We start from the raw sequence: 16865 nt of genomic DNA on the forward strand, positions 1-16865 counted from the left end.
AGCTCCAATAAAATAAAAAAAATATTTACAATGAGAATGTTTAATCTATGGCAAAACTTAAAAACACCCAGACATCAACAATTAGTTTTTGAATCTCAATAATGGTGACAAACAAAAAAATAAAAATCAAGTAAAAAAAACTATCTACTGAAATATCACCTCCCAAAAACAACACAAAATAAAGGAAAAGAAAGAGAAAGAGATTGAAAGCTGCATAATTTATTCATGCTGCAATGCATGCTGGGAGCTTTGTACTATGCTGGCACCCAGCATGCATTGCGGCATGAACTATGCAGCTTTTTTTTTTTAGCAACCACGGTTGAGGTTCATATCCTGATTCTTGATGCCTGTGTGTTGTATAAGCATGCAGTAGCTTGAATGTTTAGTGCATGACACTCTAATTATTAATTGCATGCTAATTGTATGTTGAATACTCTATGAAGAGCAGCAGACTATCAGTTGTATTGTCCCATGCAGTTTTAATACAACTACATTTGCATATTTTTATCAATCAACTTATTAAATACCTGAAAATATATCTAGAGCAATTAAGCATTAACAGTATAGTTTCTCTTGATCTTTCTTGCTATAGCTGATGAGTATTAGAAACACAGCTATAACAGTCAGAGAAACATTAGGATTTAAGAGTAAAGCTTCAAGAGCTCAAATAAGCAGCCTCTGATCTCCATGATGGTGAGGTCAAATGAATTATTTCTAATAAAAAAAATCTAAACCTCTGTTAATTGTCAAATATTCTTTCAGAAATGAAGTCAAACTGTAATCAGTGAAGCTGCTTATACTATTATTTAATGGAGTTGTTTAATCCTCTGTTTTAATTCAGTTGGTTTGGTGTGAGGCTGTGTCAGTAGTTTTATTCCTTCAATTTCTTATTCCATCAGTGATTGCGCTTGTTAACAGCAGGTGTTCAACAGCAGGTGTCTGAATTCACTTATTTGTGGTCATTCACTCTGTCTAGTGGACTAAACTAATTGACCAATTTAAGGGCCAGGTGAATGAGGGTGTGGCGAGATTTCAGACACTCTGATTAGTTTCTCTAATACAAGGGTTTTCTACAAAGGTAGATACATGTTACTCTGTGTGACAAGGAGGCAAATCAGCTTCTTACGCAGAGAGGGTTATTTTGCTTTTATCTAACTCTAGAATTTTAACACTTTACTCTGAATTACCACAACACTTGAAATTTAACACCAATGAATTTGCTGTATATATATATATATATATATATATATATATATATATATATATATATATATATATATATATATATATATATATATATATATATATATATATATATGGAAGATTAATTGATATGTATCGATACGCGGTCATGCGCGTGCACGATGCGAGTGCATCGGTTGAGCAGCAGAGGATGAATGAAATTTTGGAAGCAAATTGAGATGCATCGGTTTTTGCGAGATGCATTGGTTTTTCCGAGATACAGCTTATTTTTTTAATATAGAATGTATTTTTTATTTATTAACAAGTGTTGTCAACCTGTTTTTGGCGCATAATTTAATCGACCTACATAAAGTAAGCCTTAGCAACGGATTTGCGGATGTGTACACTTACACTACAACTCAGTGTATCAGGTGTGCGGATGAAGCTAGTGGTGCGCCCTCAGAAAGCGCGAGAAGCAAAACAAACATTTTATTCCCCACTGAGTTTTAAATCTAAAGTATGACAACATTATGGATTTTGCATAAAGGATGGACGACATGACAGGACAGATGCAATTTGCAAAATGTGCCGCGCATCTATAAAATACGCGGGCAGTACGAGTAATCTGAAATCTCACTTGAAGCGGCGCCACGGTGTTGTTGTGAAAGCATTTTCCAGTGTTCCTACATCCCCGGCTTTCGCACTGCTTGAACTGTAGCTACCAGCTCCAAAGGTGGTGAGAAAAGCATTGCAAGTTTTTTTTTTCCATGCGCAAAAGTTTTGTGCGCTCTATGCCAATAACGGATGTTATTGCATTGTTCATCTAAACGAAAGTGACCGGTTATGAAAATGAAGTAACGTGTCGCGGACCTCTATTCTGCCGCCTAATGCGCGGATATAACTGAGGACGCGCGGGTGTCGCGGACCTCTATTCTTCCGCCCTATGCGCAGATATAACTGAGGACGCGCGGGTGTCGTGGACCTCTATTCTTCCGCCCTATGCGCGGATATAACTGAGGACGCGCGGGTGTCGCGGACCTCTATTCTGCCGCCCTATGCGCGGATATAACTGAGGACGCGCGGGTGTCGTGGACCTCTATTCTGCCACCCTATGCGCGGATATAACTGGGTGTTGCGGACGCCGCCCTCTCTATACTGCCGCACTAGGCGGTTTTAAACACCTCCTCCTGTTAATTTTTATTTAATTATAATAATAATAATATTAATAATAATAATGATAAAAAAAATGGGTGTCACGGTGGCACAGTAGGTAGTTTGACCACCTCACAGCAAGAAGATTGCTGGTTTGTTATATTTTTATTAGCCTGTTGTTTACAGTGACAGTGATGTTTCAACGCAGCATAACACTGCTAGTTCACCACCTTAAGTTTTGAATAATCAGTGGCAAAATATATCTTTGTAAAACTTGTTTTCATAGTTAAAGTTAAATCACAATTCTTGTTGTGCAATGCTCAACCTTTATGTTGAAAGAGTGCAAATATATATATTTTAATACATATTGCACTTATCCATTCTGTTTATCTTGAAAATACTTAAATAATATGTGTTATATGTTCTAAAATGGCCCTCTACTGTAAACTGACACTCTGGCTCTGAGAGAAAAGCCAGTTTGTAAAAAAAGTCTTGGTTTTGCTTGGTTAATAAATAATCAAACTCATTCAATGGCACAGCATCCTCTTTCACATCATCTCATAAACTTGATTTAATTAGTTAGTGCTGAATTATCGCATCGTATCGTGATATGGGTGTGAATCGTATCGTGTCGCATCGCAATATGTCATAAATGTATCGCTAATATATCGGATTGTATTCTTTGTATCGAGATGCGTATCGGATCGGCATTATATCTTAGATGCCCAACCCTAATATATATATATATATATATATATATATATATATATATATATATATATGGCTGATTCCAGTGTTATGGACGTGACATTTGCAGTAAAAAAAATGAAACGTATATTCTCAGAGAAGGTAAATGTTAACGGTATATTGAAATATATGTTTATATTTTTCTTACCCCTTAACCATGGAGTTCAGGCATCAAAAAAATATCAGTCTATGCAGGTGTTTTATATTTAAAATAACGGCAAAATGAATGCGTTACGGACGTGACAAAAAAAAGACATGAGTTTTGTGAGTTGACATACTTTGTGAAAATTCTGTGAATAAAAATGCAGAAGCCAAAAAAATATATAACAGTCAAAAGGATAAGGGTTGGCTCTGCATGGGACATATATAATTAATTTTATTTAGTTTTTCATTTTTGCATTAATGAGGAAAAACTATCGTTACGGACGTGACTTGTCTTTGTTACGGACGTGACTGCTCTGAAATTGACAGTCGACACATTATGAAAATCAGATAAATGCTTTCAAAACTTGACCAAAGACCTATTTGTGGATATCTGTTGGGTGTGTAAACCAATAAACTTTAACCTCTGAGACATCTGAATGGTAAGGTTGCACAATTAATCAATCTTAAATAGATATCACCTTGTTATGTTTAATTCGTATTATGGCATGTGTGTTGTTAAAGGTTAACGCACGTCCGAATGTTCAAAACTCAATTCGGTAACAATGTTGCATGCTAACATGGTGCTTTTATACTCTGATTAATATAGAATTGATAATAAACATAATCAGCTATAATGGGCCTATGTTTAGCAGGCTCCTAAAGTTAGTGTTTCCAGACAAACTTGAATTAAATCATTGCCGACTGTTGCGCAAGACCGTGTCTACGTGGAGAATATTTAAAATCTAGTTTTGTTACAGATATGGCAATATTAGGCTATATTTGACAAAGTTTATTTTAGCTTATTCTAGTTAATGTGTTAGTTGATGGATTAAATAATTTAATTTCTCCACTCGCGCTTGCTTTCTTTTTCTCGTCGGCAGTCACTTCAGGACAGGTTGCAAAAAGTTCATACGCACCAGGGTGAGAGAGAACTTTAAAACTTAAGAAAGGTTTTGTGTAGGCTATGTTAAACAACATAAGACATGTACTTTAATCAAAATTGGTAGTTAACCCAAACGTTACATTTACTTACCATTTAATGAGTGACACAGAATTTAAATATGTACACTGAACGGCAAATAATCTTTACTTCAAAGTCTAAACTGCCTGCACATATATTTAAGCCTTTCCCCCTCTGTGCTTTAATTATCATCACTATAAATGATCACAATCTCCCATATGATCTGATGATAGTACTTTTGTTTGATAGTAATGTATAGTGTCTGTATGGTATCTGTAAATGTTTAGTGTGTGAAATTGTTGGACAACCACTACACACACATTAAACAGGAAAATAAACATGTCTATAGCTTACTAAAAGCCTTTCTGTCTGTTCATATATTTTATATAAATGCAGAGCAGCAAGACCCATGGGATTTCATCAGCCACTCACCATCAGAGTCCTCAGTGGAAGCTGAGAAGAGCAGAAGAGGAAGCCAAGCAAGAGATGCCAGAAAAAAAGGGGGAAGGAAATAATGTGTTATTTTGCTGTTTGAGTATAGGCAGGCGCAGTGGGTAGCACAATCGCCTCACAGCAAGAAGGTCGCTGGTTCGAGCCTCGGCTGGGTCAGTTGGTATTTCTGTGTGGAGTTTGCATGTTCTCCCCATGTTAGCGTGGGTTTCCTCCGGGTGCTCCCACAAGTCCAAAAATATGTGGTGACATTGGGTAAGCTAAAATTGTCCGTAGTGTATGTGTGTGAATGAGTGTGTATGGATGATTCCCTGTGATGGGTTGCAGCTGGGTGGCAACACAGTGGCACAGTAGGTAGTGCTGTTTCCTCCCATCAAAAAGGTTTCTGCATGGAGTTCTCCCTGCGTTCGCGTGGGTTTCCTCCGGGTGCTCTGGTTTCCCTCACAGTCCAAAGACATGCGGTACAGGTGAATTGGGTAGACTAAATTGTCCGTAGTGAATGCGTGTGAATTAGGGTTGGGCATCTAAGCTATAATGCCGATCCGATACGCATCTCGATACAAAGAATACGATCCGATATATTAGCGATACATTTGTGACATATTGCGATGCGACACGATACGATTCACACCCATATCACGATACAATGCGATATTTCAGCACTAACTAATTAAATCAAGTTTAAGAGATTATGTGAAAGAGGATGCTGTGCTATTGAATGAGTTTGATTATTTATTAACCAAGCAAAACCAAGACTTTTTTACAAACTGGCTTTTCTCTCAGAGCCAGAGTGTCAGTTTACAGTAGAGGGCCATTTTTGAACATATAGCACATATTATTTAAGTATTTTCAAGATAAACAGAATGGATAAGTGCAATATGTATTAAAATATATATATTTGCACTCTTTCAACATAAAGGTTGAGCATTGCACAACAAGAATTGTGATTTAACTTTAACTATGAAAACAAGTTTTACAAAGATATATTTTGCCACTGAATATTTAAAACTTAAGGTCGTGAACTAGCAGTGTTATGCTGCGTTGAAACATCACTGTCACTGTAAACAACAGGCTGATAAAAATATAACAAACCAGCAATCTTCTTGCTGTGAGGTGGTCAAACTACCCACTGTGCCACCATGACACCCATTATTTTTATCGTTATTATTATTAATATTATTATTATTATTATAATTAAATAAAAATTAACAGGAGGAGGTTTAAAACCTTCGTTCTCCGTGACACTAGGTTGAATATCTTTGCAGATGAACAATGCAATAACATCCGTTATTGGCATAGAGCGCACAAAACTGTTGCGCATGGAAAAAACTTGCAATGCTTTTCTCACCACTTTTGGAGCTGGTAGCTACAGTTGAAGCAGTGCAGGAAGCCGGGGATGCAGGAACACTGGACGATGCTTTCACAACAACACCGTGGCGCCGCTTCAAGTGAGATATCAGATTAGTCGTACTGCCCGCGTATTTTACAGATGCGCGGCACATTTTGCAAATTGCATCTGTCCTGTCATGTCGTCCATCCTTAAATCCATAATGTTGCCATATTTTAGATGTAAAACTCAGTGGGGAATAAAATGTTTGTTTTGCTTCTCGCGCTTTCTGAGGGCGCACCACTAGCTTCATCCGCACACCTGATACACTGAGTTGTAGTGTAAGTGTACACATCCGCAAATCCGTTGCTAAGGCTTACTTTATGTAGGTCGATTAAATTATGCGCCAAAAACAGGTTGACAACACTTGTTAATAAATAAAAGATACATTCTATATTAAAAATGTAAGCTGTATCTTGGAAAAACCGATGCATCTCGCAAAAACCGATGCATCTCGATTTGCTTCCAAAATTTCATTCATCCTCTGCTGCTCAACCGATGCACTCGCATCGTGCACGCGCATGACAGCGTATCGATACATATCGATTAATCTTCCCATCCCTAGTGTGAATGGGTGTGTATGGATGTTTCCCAGAGATGGGTTGCAGCTGGAAGGGCATCCACTGCGTAAAACATATGCTGGATAAGATGGTGGTTTAATCCACTGTGGCGACCCCAGATTAACAAAAGGACAAAGCCGAAGAGAAAATGAATGAGTATAGGCAATGATAGACAAGACAATGTTTGATTAATATAAAGTGTTTTAAAATGCTTATTTATTAAAATAAAGGTTACAAAGTAAAGAAGAAATATATTGTGTGTTTGTATATTTATTTCACTGCCTTTAAGATTTTACATTGTAAACTAAAGGGAACAAGGGGGGAACAAATGTTGTATTTACCCTTTAACTACAGGTAACAAGAGAGGAACAAAGCTTCACTTTAATTTACAACCCTCAAATGTGGTATTTACCCTGTAAGTACAGGGAACAAGGGAGGAACAAAGCTTCACTTTAATTTACAACCCTCAAATGTTGTATTTACCCTGTAGGTACAGGAAACAAGGAGGGAACAAATACTGTATTGACCCTTTAACTACAGGGAACAAAGAGAGAAGAAGCTGAACTTTAACATACTAGTGTATACTTGAACACTAAGAACAGAGTAAACTACAGCAGCAGTTTTTATTGATTGAAGACCAAATTACTAGATTTTTCTATAAAGCATCAGCTATACATTTACTGAAATGCAACAGTTAGCCCCCCTGTGCAAACAGCAGCAAAGATGCGAGCCTGTTTTAATCTGCATTGAACCCTGACGGTAGGCCTATGTCATGCAAAGTTATTTGTTGATAGTGAGTTATGGAGACATTGATGGCTTTGGTAAGATCGACGAGTAAACATAAGGTAAGTAGTGTATGGAAATATATTTTATATTGAATTGCAGATTTAAAATACATACAGTATACAATAAGGGTTCATAATTTCACAGGTTGTAAACCTTTTATTCATTAAACACCCCATATAAAACCCAAGCACTGAATAAGAGTATGTACTCACGCAGGTGCATATACAGTACATTTGCAGATAGCAATAGGTTGTCACCATCCTTGCATAATTCTTTATATGTATACAATACTTGAAGAAATGTACATCGTAAACTTAATATACTTCTTTGCATGATGAATATCTTACTGTTACTCCCCTATTACGCAAACATTATGGTTTGTTCTTTTGCAATTTAAAGAAAAGTACAACGTTATTTCACTGTACTTACGCGGTACTTTTCATGCTGAATATCTGGTTGTTACCCCCTTATTACCCAAGCATTACAGTTTGTTCCCTTATACTTACGTAAACGTTATTTATACTTACACTATAGGTACAGAAAAGTACACCGTTATTTCACTGTACTTACGCGGTAATTTTCGTGATAAACATCTGGTTGTTACCCCCTTTTTACCCAAGCATTACGGTTTGTTCCCTTATACCTACACATGTTCATTATACTTACACAGTACGTACAGAAAAGTACACTGTAATTTCACTGTACTTACGCGGTACTTTGCGGGTTGTAAAAGAAAGCGTTACCAAACAATGTAAAAGGCATTATCTGCTATAAAACCAGCTTGAGCATCATGGTTTAAGCTGGATATAGCTAGTTTTGGCTGGGCTCCCAGCGTGGCTAAGCTGGTCAAGCTGGTTTTAGCTGGTCATCTCCTAGCCTGTCCACCTAAAACCAGGCTGGAAATAGCTGGAAACCAGCCTGGAATTGGCCAAAACCCCTCTAAAACCAGGCTGGTCGACCAGCTAAAACCAGCCAACCAGCCTAGGCTGGTTTAAGCTGAATTTTTCAGCACGGAAAGAAACTGAATCACAACAAAGCTTCAGAGAAAGCTGATGTAGAAGAAATCAGTGAGTCTGATAATGTTTATCCAGGCTTACAAACTTTCTTTGAAACAGATGTACCTGTAGAGTCATCGAATGTTTGTGGTGCTTGGAGGAAATCACAGAGAATTGAGAAAATTGAAAGTGTTTCTCTCAATGCTTCTGTTGTCCAAGTTCAAACTGGTACCAAAGCCTCAGAACCTAAAGACATTAAAAGAGTTTACATTCAGCCTGCACAAATTTTTCTGAGTTTAGGAGAGCACTAATCAGCAAAATGCGTCTACTGTATATGACATGTTGTTGACAAAAGTTACACAGCTAAAGTCTCAAATTCTAACAGAATCTGAATTCAACAATTTTGAATCTGCTGTTTCTGATTTGCAACATGTTAGTAAAGAAGACTTGAGAGAGGGTTTTCTGAAAACTCTTAAAAATAATATGGGGCCCAAAATAGATGGGTCTAGAGTGACTAACTGTGCTCAAAAGAAAGATGAGTCTGTGAATAAATTCACTGAGAGGTTTTGTCAGACAGCCATAGCTTACAGTGAAATTGTCAACAACCCTGAAAATGTGTTAGATGACAAAGGACCACTAGTTCACATTTGAGCCTTTTCTAAATCTTATGTTGTATGACAATACCATCAGAAGTAATCTAGGAAAGTTAGCTGATGTCAAAGCAAAAGTGAGAATAGCAGCAACTTCATTTAGTACAAAAACCTAGACAATAGGTGCCCTAAAAGAGAAGGCAAATGCAACTACTGTGGGAAATTAAGACATTTCAAGAAAGAGTGTAGGAAGAAGTTTCAAAATAGAAAAAGACACGCTATGCATAATTCTACTCCCTCTCAGCCTGCCTACAACCCTGAAGTAGTTCCGTCATTGTCTACGGCAGCTTTAAGACAGCTTGCTCAGGCTCTTCTAAGAGCACAACAAGAACAGGGAAAAAGACTAATTGTTGGGGCTGTGAGTTGCTACCTTTCCCCTTTCACAATGATAAAATACTTTTTGTGAAAGGTAGAATACAAGATAAAGAGATTGATTTTTTGCTTGATACAGGTGCAGAAATTACAGTAATTCAAAAAACAACAAAACTGAACTTTCCTTAACAAGTGTAATAGGTGAAGATTCTGTTTTGTTTGAAACCCCACCCATAGAGGTACAATTTATCCCAAAAAGTCTGACAATAAAATTGCTATGTGCTCCATTAAATACATGTGCAATTCTTGGCATGGATATACTAAGACAATTACATCTAACTTTAGACATGTCTTCAGAATCAGCTAGCATAACAATTTCTTGAGTACAATTTTTCTACTGATAATGCAATTGCTCCTGGGTATGCTTTTTTACAGAATCATCCAATCTGGGCAAAAGAAAAGGACGGCTGTGGACTTCTGACAGGTGCAGAACCAGTTAAATTAACAGTTACCAAACAATATCCTATCAGTAAGGAAGCAATACAGGGAGTGAAAACTATTATAGAAAACTTACTGAAGCAAGGAGTAGTTAAAACCAACAGTGCCTGTAACTCACCCGTTTGGCCTATAAAGAAAGCTAATGGAACATGGAGACTCACCATAGACTACAGAGTAGCCAATAAACATATTGATAAAATCGCCCCATTAGTAGCAGATCTGTCTACAATTTGTAATGGTCTACCACTAGATTGTATAATTTTTACAATAATTGATATGTCTACAGGATTCTTTTCGGTACCCTTGCACTCTGACAGCCAGGCATGGTTAGCTTTCACAGTTGACTATGAACAATACAAGTGGACACGGTTACCACAGGGATTTCAAAATTCCCCAACCATTTATCATTAAGCTGTCAGACGTGATTTGTGTGACCCAGAATGTCCAGTCAAAAAGTCTACCATGATTCAGTATGTCAATGATATTTTGATTGCCTCAACAGATCAGGAGGTACATAAAACTGAATTGGCAGCATTGTTAGACTATTTGCACAAAAAAGGACATAAATGCAGCTTTCACAAAGCTCAAATTGCTAAAAACCAACTTACCTTTCGGGCTAAAACAATTAGTACAGGAAATAGATCCATTACACAGGATCGAGCAGCTTCAGTCAAAATAATACCTCCACCTACCACCATTAAAGCACTCAGATCATTCTTAGGAACAGCAGGTTACTGTCGACCTTGGATTGAAAATTTTGTCTCAATGGCCCAGCCACTCTATGACATACTGTTAATGTCTGGTTAAGGATTCTAAAACTGTTTGTATGGAAGGAACTCAGCATAACGCTTCCAATAATTTAAAGACTGCGCTATGTCAAGCACCTGCATTAGGAATTGCACAATCAGATAGGCCTTTCGTGCTTTATGTTCATGAACACTCAGGCTTTATGACAGCATGCTTAATGCAAGATCATGGGGGCATTTTACGCCCAATCCATTATTATTCTGGTAACCTTGACATAGTCGCTCAAGGTATGGGTCCATGTCTTAGAGCAGTACAGGCAGTTCATCTAGCTCTGTAGGCTTCAGCAGTAATAGTGCTAGGTCAAACTGTAAATGTAAGATGCCCTCACGCAGTGTCTGCACTAATGAATCAAGCAAAAGTCACTTCTGTCACCTCCTCTCGTTGGGGAAATTGGTTAATGACCCTCACAGCCCCGAATGTCGTTTTATAGCGTGCACCAATCACAAACCCATCTTCATGTATGATGTCTGCATTGACTGAAGTTGTGTTAGAGGATTGTGTTACGCTTACTAATACACCTACAAGTGAAGTAGCAGAAACGCCCATAGAAAATGCAGAATGGGAATTGTTTGATGGTTCAGCACAAATCATTGAAGGTAACAGACAAGCAGGTTATGCAGTAACTTCCACCACAGAAGTAATAGCTACAGGCCGTCTTCCAGATACATTTTCAGCTCAAGCTGCAGAACTAGTAGCTTTAATTAGAGCATGCACGCTAGCTTCAGGATCAGTTGCAAATATCTACACTGATTTCAGATATGCTTTTGGGGTAATTCATGTTTTTGTTGTCATTTGGCAAAGCAGACAATTTCTAACTTGTGCCAGATCCCCCATTAAGCATGCTGTATTAGTGAAACACCTGATGTTTGCCATGAAACTTCCAAAGAAATTGGCTGTGATTAAAGTGAAAGTGTAAGCGGTGCTCCTCAAATCAGGCCGGTGCGTACTGGCGTCATTTGCGTCTATGACGTTACCAGGAGATCAACAGCTGAGTTGAGTCAATTTGTAATGAATCCAAGTCATTAAAAGGGATTTATTTTCTTTATCAGGGGGAGATTTTTGGTTTATGATTGCAGGTGCTGCTGAGTTGCTGGCCAAGGCTACCGTGCCAGGACGTGGGCATGATGTTGTGCGTGAGCGAATGACTGGGAGGTATAATTGGTAGTGCTGGGGTTTCCCCGGACTAAAGTTTCGGCAGCCGCTGTGAATTTTCTAATCGCTATATCCCATGTCCGGTAGCGGGTAAGCGGGCCAGAAGCACAGTGTTTTACTGTTGCAGGGTCAATATTGTGTATGCATTTTGTTTGCGGAGTTTGATTGAGTTTTGTTTCTCCCGGCGCTTGTACTCTGTCTGTCTGTCTGTCTGTCTGTGTGTGTGTGTGTGTGTGTGTGTGTGTGTGTGTGTGTGTGTGTGTGTGTGTGTGTGTGTGTGTGACGGGGATGAGCATGGGCTAGGATTCCTCTCCGTACATGAAATGTTAGATGACGGCTTGATATTTAGCTGGAGTGGTATTGATAGTAGTATATGTTTAAATTGCTGTGTGGTGTCTATTTACTGGTGTTATTTATGCATTTATATTTATGAGATTTACTGTGTGGTGTATTACAACTTTGGGTTGATGCGAAATGATGATGTGTTGCACAATTGCTTTTGATACCCCTTTGTTAAATGCCTAGTGGTGGTTATTTTAGTTGCCTCAACCAATTATGTCAATGCAGTCTGCTAATAATCTATTTATCATGAACATAGTGAACATTTTATTCTCTACCTGCTGCTCCCCTTCTGTGGAATTTTAATATTTGAGATTATTGTAAAAAAAATAAAAGTGAAACTAGTATTTAAGTGAATTGAAGTGTTTGAAGTTTGCTTGATTATTGTGGCCCAAAATAAATACTTTTATTTTGTCCAGTAAAGAACTTGTTTTGTGTTTGAATACTGCCCTTGTTTTGGGATGGTTACAAAAGCACATCTCACAGCTAATACAATGGAAGCTAAAGGTAATGCTTTTGCTGATGTAGCTGCTAAACAGACTTGTTTTAATGCTAATGTACAAGTATGTTCAGGTAGTACAGCACAAAAAACAATTCTGCCTCCTGAATCAATCATTGATCTGTACAAAGACGTTCCTTTATATGAAGCATGGAATTCATACAGCGAAAGACAAAGGAGACACAGTGGAATTCATCTAGCTGTTTGGACTATAGAGGGAAAATATGTTGCTGCTGAATCACTGTTGCTATATTTGGCTTAACAAATACACAATTTGGGTCACAGTGGTCCAGCAACCATGAATAACAGGTTCTCAAATCAATGGTGGAATCTAAAATTCAGAAATTTAGCCACCAAAACAGTGAAAAGATGTGTTACATGTCAGAAAAACAATGACGTGCCAGCAGTAACTACAGCAGCAACACATACTCAAGCTCCACCAGGGCCATTTTGTCTCCTGCAGGTCGATTACATATCGTTACCTCCCAATAAAGGAAAAACTGATGTTTTGATAGTAATTGATAAGTTCTCAAGATGGGTTGAATCTTATCCAACAGGATGTGCTACAGCTGCCTATACTGCAAAATGTCTGATCACTGATTTTATTCCTAGATGGGGATTACCAGATTCTATTGACTCAGATCAGGATACACACTTCACAGGACAGGTAGTCAAGGAAGTGTCTAAAATGCTGAAGATTAAGTGGAATCTTCACTGTCCCTACAGGCCACAAGCATCAAGACAGGTTGAACAAGCTAATAGGACAATTAAAACCAGGCTAAACACAATGCATCAAGAAGGAGTTTCATGGGTCGAAGCACTTCCAGCGGTACTGTGTAGTATGAGAGCATCACCCAACAGATCAGTAGGACTGAGTCATCATGAGATTATTACTGGACACCCAATGCAGATGCCAGGTGTAATAGATCTTAGAAATGCTGATGTGCACATTGTCTTAGATGCCCTGACAGCTTACTGTGAAAACCTCACCTAGTCTGCACAGAATGCCAGAGAGAGAGTTGAGTCGTGTTGGCAGAATCAATTGGAAGGTGGACACACAATCATCCCAGGTCAGAGGGTCATGATAAAGTTATTCAGAAACAAGCCATTAGAGCCTAAATGGCTTGGACCACATCAAGTGATGTTGATTACAGCAGCTGCAGTGTTGTGTCAGGGAAGAAAAACTATGACAAATGTCGCACATCGCAGCGTTGTTCGACCACCTACAGGGATAGGATAGGACACACATAACAGTAGGGTGCCCAGGGAAGAACTGATCCTTTAGGGATTGGGGGCAACCCCTGGGTGAAGACGTTTCAATAGGCTTTACCCCACTTATTAGTCCATCCTAACCTTACTGTTCTTTATGTGTCATAAGAATTAAGAAATAGGTAAAGAAGAAACAACTATAGCAGAAATAGATTGAACAGAGGATACAAAACTAGTGTTTTAAAATAGTTTTATTTCTTTTTTCATTTACTTTTTTCTTTTTTGCAACAAATACTGTTTCACTGCCTTTTGTTTCTTTCTTATTCTGTGCAGATACAACTTGTTGTCCTGAGATCCATAGACACCAACCTTCTCACCTACAAGTCCAGTCATAACCTTCAAGAGACAATTAGAGCCACTGCTTAACCAACCATCACAGAAGAACACACAATGCAGAGAACTACCTACAGGAACTTCCATCATCCATCAACATGTGAAGATTGTCGTACTAGACACATGAACATCGTACAAGCCATGGACTCATGAAACAACATATTCTTAGAGCTAATGAATGTCAAAAAATGCCTTGTTTGCTGGAAAGAACATCTGCATGCAACGCCCACCTTCAGTAGGAGCAGGAAGCCCCTGGGTGGCACACCCCATGTCCAACTGTGACACGTGTACAACAAGAGTCCATGTCACAACATCACAACTCCCCCAGCTACTCCATGTTGCATTACTGGATTACCATCCTGCAACCTAACTTCAGCAACTCCCATCATGACAGATCTACTACTGCCAATGACTTTTTCCTGGTGTGTGGAAAATAATGCTCCATCCTCAACTACACTGGGTAAATATCCTCGCGAAAGACGCAACTTTGTCATTGAAATGAGAACAGGATCCCATGTGGACATTACCCCATCAGCAGGGATAAGAAAAAAGAATTTGGAAGCATGTCTCCACAAGACACAATCTCTTTTAAAACTCTTCGCTGTAAATCAGTGGTGTATGATTCCTCCACCAACAGGAACTTTTTGGTTATGTGAAACATCAGCCTATGACATCCTTCCCAGTCAATTTAATGGCAGATGCACATTGGTTTACGTTCTACCGGCTATCAGAGAAAATACACACTCCACTCCAAGCTCTTTACATCTGCATAACTCTGCTCCTACCACAAAGGAAGAAGATGGCTGCATTCCAGGACTCTTGGACTCTTATAACTCTGGAAGCAATAATTCAAATCTTATGGTGTGATGCAAGCCTTTGATCAAGTCAGAAGCTTATCAAATTCTGTTCAGAAACTGGCCAATGATAAAGTTTTGGCCCTGGGTAATATCAGAGACAATCTTGCTTCACACAAGATAATGATCTTACAGAACAGAGTGGCCTTGGATTACATTCTAGCAAAACAAGGGGGAGCTTGCACCATCATAGGCCCAGAGTGCAGCACCGAGTTAATAGATCCAACCACGAACTTGAACAAAATTCAACAAGACATACTTGATCTTTCAGTAAAATTGCATCGTATGACTGAAAACAATTCTTCATGGTTTGGAAACCTGTTAGGTAAACCCTGGCTGTGAATCAAGGAAATATACTTCTATACTTCTATTGCTTTTTCTACTGTTGTAATATCTATGCATCCACGGGGAACTGTGGGAATATAAACTTATATTATCTATATATAACTGAAAAGTTGTTTTTAGGGTGTGACAGATCTAAAAAATGTCTTGGTTTCCTGAGCCCTGACGGTCTCCAAAGTAATGCAAATTATCACTTTCACAGCACGGCTGTATCTATTGTCTTCTCTGTCTCCAGAACATCATTTGCACCCTGTTTTAATGCTAAAATGTATAGTGAATGGGTACTTATATGCTGATGAGATCAGGCCTGAAAAGGCATGTTACTCTGCTGACAACAACATTTACATTTACATGTAGTCATTTGGCAGACGCTTTTATCCAAAGCAACTTACAAATGAGGACAAGGAAGCCTTTTACACAACTATAAGAGCAACAATGAATAAGTGCTGTAGGCAAGTTTCAGGTGTGTTAAGTGTAAGAAGCAAAACATTAGTATTTTTTTGTAGTAGTAGTTAGTGGAGCAGCCAGAGAGGGAATAGCAGATTAGTAAGGAAAGTGGAGACAAAATAATTGAGTTTTTAGTCGTTTCTTGAAGACAGCGAGTGACTTCCGTTCTGATGCAGTTAGGGAGTTCATTCCACCAACTGGGCAGATAGAATGCGAGAGTTCGGGAAAGTGATTTCTTCCCTCTTTGGGATGGAACCACGAGGCGATGTTCATTCACAGAATGCAAGTTTCTGGAGGGCACATAAATCTGCTAAACTGAGAGATGATAAGAAGGAACGCAGCCAGAAATCGCTTTGTAGGCAAACATCAGAGCTTTGAATTTGATGCGAGCAGCAACTGGCAGCCAGTGCAAACGGATGAGTAGCGGAGTGACATGTACTCTTTTAGGTTCATTAAAGACCACTTGTGCTGCTGCGTTCTGAAGCAGCTAAAGAGGTTTGATAGAGTTAGCTGGGAGCCCGGCTAGTAGAGAGTTGCAATAGTCCAGTCTGGAGAGAACAAGAGCTTGAACAAGAAGTTGAGCTGCATGTTCAGATCAAGTGTGCCGCAAGCCTAAGTTTTGAGTGAAGGTTTCGGCCGTTAGATCGCCCCCTGGGGGCTGGCTGCAGTACAAGTCATAAAGCCCGCCTCCTCCGTTTTAATGAAGGAGACTTGAGCCCAAAAAAAAAAAAATATTACACTTGCTATAAAATGTCCCGAAAGATAGTTCTGGTCGATTAAGGCACTGGTTATTGTGCTGAAATAGGTGCAGATCTTCATTTTTGTAAACAGTTTGTTTTTAGCAGTAATTTAATGCTGGGCGTGTCATCGTGATTGACAGCTGTAATTGACAGTTTCTCAAAGCGCGGCGTCTGAGCTTCGGCAGGAGACTGAAGTAGACTGAAATGTTATTATTCGATTTCTGTGTTATTTTACCATGACAAAATGAGTTCAGCAGTA

At 38.7% G+C, this 16865-nt stretch overlaps 1 protein-coding gene across 3 annotated transcripts in view; it reads left to right on the forward strand.

Annotated features, from left to right (window-relative positions):
* LOC137495622 (serine/threonine-protein kinase pim-2-like) overlaps positions 1-16585 on the forward strand; it is a 39598-nt gene extending 23013 nt beyond the window's left edge. The window contains exons 10-11 of one of the 3 annotated variants that reach the window (XR_012406241.1): positions 9762-9810; positions 14164-15622. The gene's annotated coding sequence lies outside the window, so the exon portion shown is untranslated. Of the gene's footprint in view, positions 1-4582; positions 4680-9761; positions 9811-14163 lie in introns of those variants that run through there. The other 2 variants (XR_012406240.1, XR_012406239.1) reach the window with 2 other exon arrangements.
* Positions 16586-16865: the final 280 nt, after the last annotated feature.

Source organism: Danio rerio, chromosome 5 (assembly GCF_049306965.1).
Source record: "Danio rerio strain Tuebingen ecotype United States chromosome 5, GRCz12tu, whole genome shotgun sequence".
NCBI classification, from domain to species: Eukaryota; Metazoa; Chordata; class Actinopteri; order Cypriniformes; family Danionidae; genus Danio; species Danio rerio.